Here is a 12,993-nt window from a genome sequence, read left to right as displayed (position 1 = left end):
GTTTCCAGATAGTGCTGCATGATATTCAGGTATCCACTGAAGGTGGACAGCTGCAGCACTACAGCCCCTTTCTGGGACCTCCCTGAAGGCCAATGGTAAAGGGAAATCCTTCCAGTGGGCAGAACTGTGAGAGGGCACCTCATTGTTCATTTTTGATGGAGGAGAAATGGCCAGAATTGCTTTTATGTACTGACTGATGGGCTGTGGGCAATGGTTTGGCTGTACTGTCAGGGACTTAGAAGGAACATGATTGGAACATTGATGGCAAAGAGGCCTGGGGAGAGGTATGGAGAGAGACCTTTCTGATTGGGTGAAAAACATGAAAATATTTGTGTCCCACATGAATTCTCACCAGTGGATGACTTCAGCAGAGGAAGACTTTAATAATCAAGTGGATAGGATGACCTGTTCTATGGATACCAGTCAGCCTCTTTTTCCACTCACTCTTGATATTGCCTGATGGGCTCATGAACAAAGTTGCCATGATGGTAGGGATAGAGGTTATGCATGCTCACCAACAGATAGGCTTGGTGATTTCTACTCACCAAGGCTGACCTGGCTTCACTCACTGCTGAGTGCCCATCTGCCAGCAGCAGAGACCAATATATTGTTACCAATAAGGTACCAACCCCAAGGTGATCAGCCTGCTACCTGGTGGCAAGTTGATTACATTGGACCACTTCCATCATGGAAGGGGCAGGATTTTATTCTAAATGGAGTAAGCACATATTCTAATTAAAGTTTTCCTTCTCTGCACACAGTGCTTCTGCCAATCTACCATCTACGGACTTAAAGAATGCCTTAGCCAACATCATGGTATTCCACACAGTATTGCTACTGATCAAGGAACCCACTTCATGGCAAATGAAGTGCAGAGTGGACACATGTCCCTGGAACTCACTGGTCTCTCCATGTTCCCCAATATATTGAAGCAGCTAGATTGATAGAATGGTGGAATGGCCTTCTGAAGACTGAATTATGGTGCCAACTAGGTGGTGATACCTTTCAGGGCTTGAGCAATGTTCTCCAGGAGGCTTGTTCATGCTCTAAATCAGAGTCCACTCTGTGGTACTGCGTCTCCTATAGCCAGGATTTATGGGTCTAGCAATCAAGGGTAGAAACGGGAGTGGCTGCACTCACTATTACCCCTAATTATCCACTAGAAAAATTTTTGCTTCCTTTCCCTGTAACCTTAAACTTTGCTGGTCTACAGGACATAGTTCCAAAAGGAAGAGTGGTCTCACCAGGAGTCAAATATGATTCCATTGAACTAGAGGTTAATGGTGCCACATAACCATATTTGTTGCCTCATGCTTTTGAGCCAACATGCAAAGAAGGGAATTATTATACTAGCTAGGGTGATAGAATCTGATTATCAAGGGAAAATAGGACTGCTACTAAACAATGGAGGTAAAGAAGAGTTTGCCTGGAATGCAGGAGATCCCTTAGGGTGTCTCTTAGTACTACAATGCCCTGTGGTTAAGGTCTGTGGAAAACTAGTATAACCCAATTTAGGAAGGATTACTAATGGCTCATAAACTTCAGGAATGAAGGGCTGTGTCATTCCAGCAGGCAAAGAACCACAGCCCACTGATATGCTTGCTGGGGCTGAATGGAATATGGAATAGGTAGAAGAAGGTAGTTATAAATATGTGCTACAACCACATGACCAGTTACGGAAATGATGGCTAATAGTTATGAATATTTCTTCCTTGTTTTGTTATGTTTTCTTCTCTTTTCTATTCTCTTATCATAAAAAATAAATTATATTAATTTCATCTGACAGTATTCAAGTTATAGGATATCAAGTTTAAGAGTGACTATTACTCAAGGACTTGTATTCTATACTGGGGGAAGAGTTGCATTTCTGGTTGTACAAAGGATAATTGAATTTTGTTAGGTGAAAATATTACTGTTATTGTTTTTATTTAAAGTCTAAGTATGGTTTAAGGAGATATGTGTGGCTGCCAAGTTGACAAGGATTGTGATGGTGAAATTCTTGTGTCAATTTGGCCAGGTTACGGTGTCCAGTTTTTGGTCAAGCAGGCACTGAGGATATTCCTAAGATTTAAATCGTTAGTTGATTGCATCTATGGCTGATTACATCTACAATCTACTAAGGAGATTGCTGTCAGCAATGGGAGCTATCTCATCCAGTCAGTTGAAAGCCTTAAAGGGAGAAATGATTTCAGCAATCAGTAGTTGGTATTTCCATCCCTGTTTCAGCCAAACTTTCCTGGAATTCATGGAAAATCTTCATCAGAGTTCCTGTAGAACTCTGAATAATATAGATAAGGTGCCTCATGTGATTAGTTGATACAGAATTTTATTGTTGAAGGGACATGGAAAATAATTTAATTCAAACTGTGGAAAATAGTAGCCTTTCAGCAAATATTTGTGGCATGAATAAAGGAATAAGTGCATTTTTTTTAAAGATGTAAAACTCAGGTGAAAAGTGTTTTAAAACTTCCCTTATTATGTAGTAGTAAGAAGGGGACTTGGAAACTTGAACTCAGATCTCCAGTCTCCTTCAACAGCAATCTTCTGCCAAACAACCCTGAATGTCAATTCCACTGTTGCTGGTATCTGTTGCTACTCATCCTGCAATAATTTTACAAAACCATGCCCAATACTCAAAATATTTCTTCTAGAAGAATGACTAAACATCATTACACCCAAGTATAGGGTTTTCACCATACCTATATATATTTGGTCAATAGAATTTATTTATTGAACACACTTCAGACAAGGAAGGAAAAATAACAAGAAATAGATGAGATAGGAATTTATATTTTTCAAAACTTAATGGGATTCCAGGCTGAGATGAGTAAGATTGGGAAGAGAGAGAAAAAGAGAAAGTGAAAAGAGGATTTGACTTCTTTAGAATGATTCAACTTATGCCAAAAAAAGGAGATCATCTTAAGGGTTGTGGAAGCTTATTAAGTTGGCAAAGGTTTCATCTTGGTGAGCTCAGTGTAAACATACTCTATGACAGTGCTAATATAGCTCTCTTCCTAGAGTCACAAATAAAGTAGGAGACAACTTTTAATTAAATGCTTATCGAAGCACCCTTTGAAAGCCCAAAAAACTTGAAAGGTTTTTTTCAAGGAAAGACACATCTTATCTATAACATCTAGATGGTTATATGTTTATAAAACCATTACTATAGTATTTATGTGTGCCCTGTAGCTGAGCCTATACAATTCTGTACTAAAATGAAACTTAAAGCAGTATATATATCAAGCCTAGCTCACATCAGCCACTTTGATTTTGACTGCTTCTAATAAAGTGTGCAATTCCCTGCTGAGAGCTATGAAATAAGTTCCTATTGGAGGATTAAAGGGAATGGGTGAGAAGCTGAGGTAGCCTAAATAGCATATAATTTGGGGCTCCCTCTCTTATCTTGGAATAATAGGACAAACAGATGGCTTTGATATTTCTTTCCGATTTTTTGTTAGGTATATACACAAGTCTTGGTGCTTCGTAGTCTCATGTCAAATTCTAAGAAATCCCTTTCCAGTGCATTCATCTAATAAATATTTACTTGTAACCAACTATGTACTCAATAGTGTACTACTTAAGGCACTGTGTTAATACAAAGGTGATAAAACAGCACTCAAGGATTTCCCAATTTTAGTTGGGAAGGTATAGATAGCAAGGAGACTAATATTCCGATGAAAAGGTAGATATGATGCAACTGTCTGTGAGGTAGATGCCAAGTGGTTCAAGAAGGGAGACACTAAATCTAGTGTCTGCATAGAGGAGGTTGTATTTGACCTGCATATAATGAATGAAAGGGGTAAATAAAGATGAGTCAGGAAAGAAAATTTGCCCAGCAAACAGGTGTCCTGACCCGGGTTTAGTGCCAGTCACTCTGTGGAAGCTTTATCTTTGTGCTAGTCAATCAAACTAAGGAGGTACAGTAGTGTGAATCATTCCTCTACATTGTTACTTATAATTAAATTCAGGTAAGGCTGACCAACACACCGACTTTTCACCCTTAGAAGGCTTGGAGGATTAATGCAGTAGGAGAGCAAGTAGACAAGGACCAGCGAGAGACGTACCATGTGGTTGGGCAGTGGCAGTTGTGTCAGAAACAGTAATAACAATGATAAGAAATTTTGAGGGATAGGAGGATCAGGTGAAACGAAGAATTTACCATATGGAATGTGGACAAAATGGTGAAAAGAATAGTTATTAACACCACCAAAAATGGGGACAGGGAAGAGCACTCTAAGGGATCTGAGTGAACTCCCAGAGAGCAAGTAGAGGATTGGAAGCCAATGTTAGGTACGGTGTCCAGAGAACTGTGTTATTATTTATGTCGTGATTATCCATTTACTCTTCACACTAAACCTATGAAGTTGAATCTACCCTTTTTAACCTATGGGCAAAACATTGTTTAGAATGATTATGGAAAACTGACAAGAACATTCAGCTAACAGGTGTCAAAGCCAGGATTTGAATGCAGATTCATTTGAATCCATAGCCTTTGGTGCTTGTTTCAAGAATACCACGTAATTGAGAAATATCAGGAATTGACTTCTCAGTCATTAATTTTTTTTTCTGCCAAATTTTGTTCATTTTCAAGTATGTATAATGATCTGTATGGTTGTCATTCATTTATTCAGCTTATTTATTTCATTCTGTAAATGTTTAGTATATTTGCTATTGGCAAACAGAATGATTCACTGATTAAGACAAAGGCTCTTAAGCCATATTACCCAGGTGTGCTATCTTAGACTTTAGTTTGTCTGTGAAAAGGTGATGATAATAATACTATATACATTGTGGGACTATAATTAAGATTGAATGCAAACCATTTAGAAAAAATATCTGTCATATATCAAACACTCAAAAAATATTAGCTGCTCTTATTAGTACTACCATTCTGAGAGGCACAAAGGTTACAAAGATGAGTACCACACAGACCTTCTCTTGGAAGAACTTAATCGCTGGGAAAAAACACACGTGTGTAATGACTAATTCTGCCTGGGGAAACAGGAGATGCCAGAGAAAAAGAAGGAAATTTAGGGTTACTTCAGGAAGAGAGAACAACATGTACTACTTCACAAAGGCATGAAAAGTCCTGTGAGAGTTTGACTGGGCTGAAACATGAACAAGAGTGAAAATGGATTAATTGGCAGCAGTGAAAGAAGCTTTTGTAAGCTTTAGGATGTTCTACTAATGGATCTAGGCATTGTCTTGATTGGATAAGGTAATAATGGAGGTTTCAAGCCAATTTTTATCAGATTTGAGAATAGGAGGCAAATAACAGCCTTGACTACAGACTCCGAAAGATAAATTCAAATGGGAAGAGAATGGATAGAGGGAATCAGTAGTCAAGGTAAGAAAGGAGAGAGTGAGGTGAGGAAGCAGGCAGGGAAAACCATGATTTTTCATGGCACAAGGTCAATAAAAAGGAGAAAATTAAGAAGGAAAGAAAGATTTAGAAGAGGAGATGGAAAAGAAATAGGGAAAATAGTTCAACTTTATATCATTTTAAAAATAGTTTGATAACCAAGCAATGTAATGTACTACATTAACAGGCTAATGACAAAAATTCCCATGATCATACCAATTTATTTCACTAAATCCAACATCCTTTCATCGTAAAAACACACAGAAAACCAGGAATAGTAAAGAACTTTCTCAACTGGATAAAGATATGTACAAACAAAACAAAACAAAAGAAAACCCTACAGCTAACGTCACACTTGATAAACAAAAGACTAAGTGCTTTCTCCTTAAGATCAGAAACAGGGCAAACATGTCTGCTCCTCCCACTCCTATTCAACACAATACTTGAAATTCTAACCAGCACAAGGCAAGAAAAGGAAATAAAAGGCATATGGATTGGAAGGGGAGAAATACAATTGCCCCTATTTGCAAATGGCATGACAGGTTACATGAAAATCCCAGTAAATCTACCAAAAAAATCCTAGAACTAATAAGTGAGTTCAGCCTGGTCATAAGATACAAGATCAACATACAATAATCAATTTTATTTCTATATCTTAACAATGAATACACGGAAACTGAAATTAAAAATCCAATGTTATTTATACTTACTCAAAAAAAAAAATAGTTATAGACCTAACAAAACATGTACAGGACTAATATACTGAAAATTACAAAATGCTGATGAAAGCAATCAAAGAACATCTAAATAAGTGGAGAGTCATACTGTGTTCATGGTTTAGAAGACTCAACATAGTAAAGATGTAAATTTTCCCAAAAGTGATGTGCAGATTTCATGCAATTCCTATAAAAATCCCTGCAAGATTATTTTTTTTTTGTAGATACAGACATGATTACTCTAAAATGTATATGGAAAAGAAAAGAAACTAGAATAGTTAAATCAAATTATTTTCGGAAAAACAAAGAGTACATGGAAGTAATAATTCTACCTAATTTCAAGTTATACGTTATAATAATCAAGGCTGTGTTATTGTCAGATAGACACATAGATCAATGAAACAGAACAGGAAACCTAATATACCCACCTGAGTATGGCCAACTGATTTTTAACTAAGTTGCAAAGGAATTCAATGGATGAAGGACAGACTTTTCAGCAATGCTGATGGAGCATGTGAATATCCATAGACTGTAAGAAAGGAATAAGTTTCGTTTTCACATAGAGACAGCATGGAATAAGGGAAATGGAGGCAAAACCAGTTTAAACAAGCCCCAGACAAAGAGAAGAGAGAATCTGCTTGATGTAAAGAGACATGAGGTAGTATCAGAGGCGGGAACTCACAGCAAAAAAATAAAAATTTGGGGGGGGGGCATTGGCTAATCAGTTCAAAATCTCAATAATGAGCTAGTTGGCTCTCTGGGATTGTCTGTACAAATTAAAATCTCAAAAGATGAATTAGTTAGTGTTCTCGGATAGGCTGTAACCTCTGTAGTACCCAGTCAATGGGGAAACAGGGGAGGGACTTGCGAATTAGGAGTAGGAGATTTAAACATCGCCATTCTCTTCCTCTGGCGCGCCAGCCTTCCGCGTGTTTGGCTGGACGCCCCATCTTGCAAGATCGTAAATAAATTCTTTTCTCCTCCAGAACCGAGAGAGCGTTTATTCCCTTACAGGTACCACTTTATTTCCAACATAGACCAAAAAAACAAACAAACAAAACAAAAAACAAAAAAAGCAAATCAACCAAAACTTCCTATCTAATATAAAAATCAACTCAAAATGGATTTTAGATTTAAACATAAAATGTAAAGCTATAAAATTTTAGAAGAAAACATTGGAGAAAAATTTAAGATCTACAGCTTGATATACAGTCATAGTCATGACACCAAAAGCACAATCCATAAAAGAAAAAAAAATGAGAAATTGGATTTCATCAAGATTAAAACCTTTTGTTCTGTAAAAGACCTTGTTAAGAGGATGAAAAGACAGGCTACTAACTAGGAGAACATATTTGCAAACCACGTATCTGATGAAAGATTCTTAGTGAGAATACGTAAAGAATAAAAAAAAACCTCAAACAATCCAATTAGAAAATGGGCAAAATACTTGAGACCTTTCACTGAAGAGGATATATGAATGACAAAAAAGCATGTGGTAAGATGTTTAACATCACTGGCCATTAGGGAAATGTAATTTAAGACCACAGTGAGCTATCAGTGCATGCTTATTAGAAAAGTTAAAATAAAAAATTAGTGACAACATCAAATGCTGGCAAGGATTCAGGGAAACTAGGTCTCTCATGAATTGCTGGTGGGGCTATAAAATGGTACAGCTGCTCCAGAAAATAGGCAATTTCTTAAATCTAAATGTACATATACATATGACTTGGCAATCACACACCTGGGCATTCAATTCCAGAGAAATGAAGACATATCCACACAAACACCTACACTTGAATGTTCTTAGCAGCTTCATTAGTAATAGTCCCAAATTAGAAACAACCAAAATATCATTCAATAGGTAAATGTTTAAACAAACCATGGTACATCCTGAGTAGGAATGCTACTCAGCAATAAAAAGGAATGAACTCTTAATACATGCAACATTTTAGATGGATTTCAAGAGCATTATGCTGATTGGGGGAAACAAAAGCCAATTTCAAAATGTCACATACTGTATGATTACTTTTATATAACATTCTTGAAATTACAAAATTATAGAAATGAAGAACATATTAATTAGTGGTTTCCAGGGGTTATGAATGATGGGGAGAAGGGAGTGAATGTGACTCTATGGGGTAGCACGAGGGAGATCTTTGTGGTGACAGAATAGTTCTATATATGCCACTCAATTGTGGTAGTGGTTATACGAATCTACATATGTGATAAAATGGCATAGAACCATATACAAACATTGTACTGATGCAAACTTCCTGGTTTTGAATATTATACTATAGTTACTTAACCATCAGGGTAAACTGGATGAAGAATACATGAGAACTTGCTGTATTATATCTTTGCAACTTTCTGTGTATCTGTGAGTATTTCAAAATAAAAAGTTAAGATAATTTCACTCACATATAACAGAGTTTATTGCTACCTAATGTTTATGGATTATTAATGTTTTGTCTTTCAAACTTTTTATACTCTCCTCTTTTCTCAAAATAGCCTTGTATTACTTTTATAGTCAGACAAAAATGTATTAAAATGGAATAAAAATAAGTCTGACTTCTTTGTTGATAGCTCAAGGCTAAAAATGATTGACAGACAGGATATGGGGTGCATGAATAGCAGACCCCGAGATGTAACTTTTCTATGAAATTGCATCTGAAGAGTGACCTAGCCAGAGTGATTTCTAGAATTTCCTCATAATAATAGCTCTCTATTTCCCTATCAGGACTTGGCCCCACCCTCCTTTTCTATTTCATTTCCACTCTCACATCGCTCATCTCAAACTGGGAAGGAAACTAATGCATATTGAACATCTACCCTTTGCTAGACACTTTGCTAGTGGTGATGTGCCTCTGCCACCTTTGAAAATATCTCCCCAGTAGCAGGCCATCCTTCATCCTTCAAGGTCAAACTCTCAGATGATGCCTCACAGAAGCTCTGGAATACCTGATAGCTTCTTTCCTTTCTCCTTCCCACTCAAGCTATTGAGTTGAATCACTTGTTCTATTCTGTTCACACAGCATTTCATAAATAAATATAACATATCCTCTATGTATTGAATTTTAATAACTTTTACATTGCTAGCTCCTCAACTAGATGGTGACTCAGGGACAATATCTAAATATCTTTATAGACTAAATGCCTAGTACAGTGTTTAAAATGTGATATAATTAAATGAACTAAAAGAACATATTAATTTATATATTAATTTAGGAATTTTTTTAATTAGGAATACCTTCATTTCCAAAAGTGTGACTGTAATGACATTTTAAAATAGTAACTTGCTAAAGAAAGTTACATAGTTTGGTGAAAACAAAGAAAATGAAAAAAAAATTCATTTCATTAGCGAGTATCTGCCATTTGCTTCCAATCTCTCTTTCCCCACAATTTACTGCCTGAACTGATCTGATGACAAGCTTAGGTTATTAGGCTTAGTATCAGCTCATACTCACTGTGTGACATTGAAAAAAAACAAATACATATATGTGTATGTGTGTGTGTGTATATATATATATATATATATTCGTTTTCCAAATGGGGATACAAAAATCTTGTTAATGTTATGTTAGGGAGAAAGGAGATCTTCCCCAGGTATAGACTATTCTTTGATCCCTTGTAGCATTTGCTTGGAAAGAAATGTTATCCAAGATTACTTTGATTTGGTCATAGTATCATCTCAATATTTTGTCTGGCCAAACCTCAAGCATTACGGAGAATGAATATATATTGGACACAAAATATGGAAGAATGTTGTGAACTCTTTGAGTAGACCCAAGCTTGCTTACACTTCAAGGGAATGAAAGACCTCAAATTTCACCAAAGACCAATCTGACTCTAAAGTTGGTAATGACTCTAACTGTACAACTATGATTTACTCTTAGCTGTTTTGACTTGTATATGTGTGATACATGCTGAAGTATGGTTTTTGAAAATTACATCACAGCAAAGGCTAAAGGAGCTCATTTTGATGATGCTATAACCCAGTATTTACTCTGGAAATACTTCAAAGCTTCACATGCTCAATCTTACCATTGCCACTTTTAGCCTGGTTACCTGTTTTAAATAGTGTATTCAATTTTATTGATGTTTGAAAACAATTAGCTATATGTTGTTACCTTTCAATAAGAATGGGAACTCAAGATTATCATTAGAGTCTTGTGGAAATGAAGTTTCTTTTTTCCTTTAGAAAATGGACAACAACTCAATACTGTCCTTTCCCAACTGTATGAATCTGTCATGTTACGTCATATCATGAGGCAGAACACGGTTATATTTGGCTGCTCCCATCTTCAAAGGAATATGAACTTAAACTTCTGGATTATCTTTTTCAGGGAAAATCCACTTTCAAAAATTTTATTAGTGGCAAGTGCCAACTAGAAGGTTAAATTCCAAAAAATATCTAATTTTGAAAATGGGGTAAAATTTTATAAGAAATACTCAGTTTCCTAAGAATAAATCCATTGCATTTCTACAACCAAACTATAAGAGTTTGTTAGCCATCTGTTCAAAAGAAGCTGATCTTCCTCTCTCTCTCACTGACATCCCTCTAACCACTCTCTGTCCATCTTGGTCTGGAGAAGCAACTATGAATTTGGGGACTGAAAACGTGGTTGACATATATGTGCCAATGGCACCAAAAATTTGGGGTGGAAAAGAGGTGCATTAACACGCACTGTTTCGTTTTGTGATGAGCAAACCTTATGAATATACATGATAAGGAGTGTGACAGTGGATAGCACTGTGAAAAAAGTTTTTGTCTTTTCCTGGAAAAATCAGATTTAGAATTTTCCAAGAAACATTGGCATTAGTTACAAATTGAACTCTGAATGTTTCCAAGAAACACTGCAGGCAATTATGTTTACCAACACAGTTGAGGCATGAAATTAGAAGATATCTTTAAGTTTGGGGAAATAATCAGGCTTCTTTTAACTTATTTGGTTCTGATTTTCCTCAGCCAAAATTAGTCTAGTGATAACACTGGGAAAAGAGTGGAGATTTATTATATCCACTGCTGACTTTTAATAATGTCCGTTAAAATGAAGGAATATGTTTTTAAAAAATGAAAGCTCTGTTATTTGAGGTTGTGGAACTATACTTGAGAGAAACATGATGTGAAATTATGATCTTTTTCCATTAGATGCTACTTTTAAAGAAACTTTAGGGGTATAAAAAATTTGATAGAGGCTTCTACTACTGCTATTAACGAAAGTATAGATACGAACTGATGCTGGGAAAGTTAGTAATGACTAAATAGCTCAGGTATATACACCATTATGTTTGCAACCTCCGTGAAACAGCAGATCAAGTGAAGAAACTAGAACCCACCTCTAGATAAGGAAAAGAGTTCAGTGAGTTAGGCCGTGGATTGGTATCAGATTGACATGGGCTAGAATCCCAGCTCTGACATTTACTGACTGTGTGATATTGAACATTAAATTTCAAAAATTTCTGTCTCTTCATTTTTAAAAGGCGAACAACAGTAGTACATGTCTTATTAGCATTATTTTGAGGAATAATTGAGATAATGCATGTAAAATGCTTAACATACTACATGGTTCATAATAAATTCTCAATTAATTTTGGCTGTAATTTTATTAATATAATTATTGTTATTTAATGTATAAAATCCATCAGCTTATGTAAAATTTTCTTCATTCATGTATTTAAAATTTGCTTCAAAGACGGATCTGAATTACATGAGTTTTTGCTTTAGGTACACGAAAAATGTGACAAGTTAACAATGTAACTGATAAGAAGTATGCTAATGAGATAAACACTCCATTTAAATTTTTAAAAACTATTTTCTTAATATGATTTCAACTGATTGTATCAGCCAAGAAATTCTGCTTTGAATGGTGGATATCAATTATAGATGCAATTAGCTTATGTTGAGATGCATTCCTACAGAATTGGTCCAACATAAGAATCACCTAACTTCATATTACTTCTCCAGGACAATTGAGGATTTGGCGAATGTTATTCTTTATGTCCCTATACTTTGCACCTGATAATTTATGATGTTCTTTAAAAGCTACTGGCCATACAAAAGGGCAAGTGTGGGGGGTGGAACTAGCATAACACAGTTAGGACATGGGTTTAGGAGTCAGATATAAGGTCTAGTCTTTACTCAACCATTTGTATCTGCATGAATTTGAGCAAGTAACAGATCACCTCAAATTCATTTTCCTCATTTGAAGAATAGGTTATCCATTGTATGTATTTCAGAATGATTGTAAGAATTAAATGAGCCAATGTATGTAAAACATTTAGAACAAAGTTTGGTGTCTTGTAAGTTCTTAATAAATACTATTTTCATAATTTTACTAATTTCATTGATTTTTGGCTTGGTGGTTTCACTATTGGTTAAAATATGATGCTGATGGGGTTATCCGTGTTAAGTTTCCCATGAACTTCACTCCATTCCATTTTTAACTTATACCACACATAGTACTGGCTACAAAGGGAATAGGGTTGCGACTATGAAGGTTTTGAATCACAGAAATAATCTGGAAAACAGCTTGTGGAGCATCATTTGATAAGAAATATTAAAAGCATCATTTTCAGAAGTGGATGAAATAATTAACTGCCTATGAGTATTAGTAGCTTGTATAACACAAGCAATTGTTAAGAAAACTATCCTATTTCTTCATAGATCATTAATTCTTGAACTTATTTTTTAGTATTGTGCTATAATAATTTTGTGGTTACTAATGGACTTTAATTCCACATTATTTTAAAAGTAAGAAGAATTTTTATGTTTTCCTTTAAGGACAAGATAAATCCCTAAGGCATTTTTCCAGCATACCTAATTATTTTCATTTTGAACTGCCAGACTTGTTGAGATAATGTTTTTCAACTTTGAAGAAAATTCAAACTATCCTGTTTTCAGATGAATAAAATACT

The 12,993-nt window shown here is 35.5% G+C and overlaps 1 protein-coding gene across 3 annotated transcripts in view; it reads right to left on the bottom strand.

Annotated features, from left to right (window-relative positions):
- Positions 1 to 12,993, bottom strand: part of GRID2 (glutamate ionotropic receptor delta type subunit 2) — a 1,659,435-nt gene that overhangs the window by 335,202 nt on the left and 1,311,240 nt on the right. The window lies entirely within an intron of this gene.

Source organism: Choloepus didactylus, chromosome 3 (assembly GCF_015220235.1).
Source record: "Choloepus didactylus isolate mChoDid1 chromosome 3, mChoDid1.pri, whole genome shotgun sequence".
Lineage (NCBI taxonomy): Eukaryota > Metazoa > Chordata > Mammalia > Pilosa > Megalonychidae > Choloepus > Choloepus didactylus.
The sequence above is the reverse complement of the archived record's forward strand: the minus strand, read 5'-3'. Positions and strand labels throughout refer to the sequence as shown.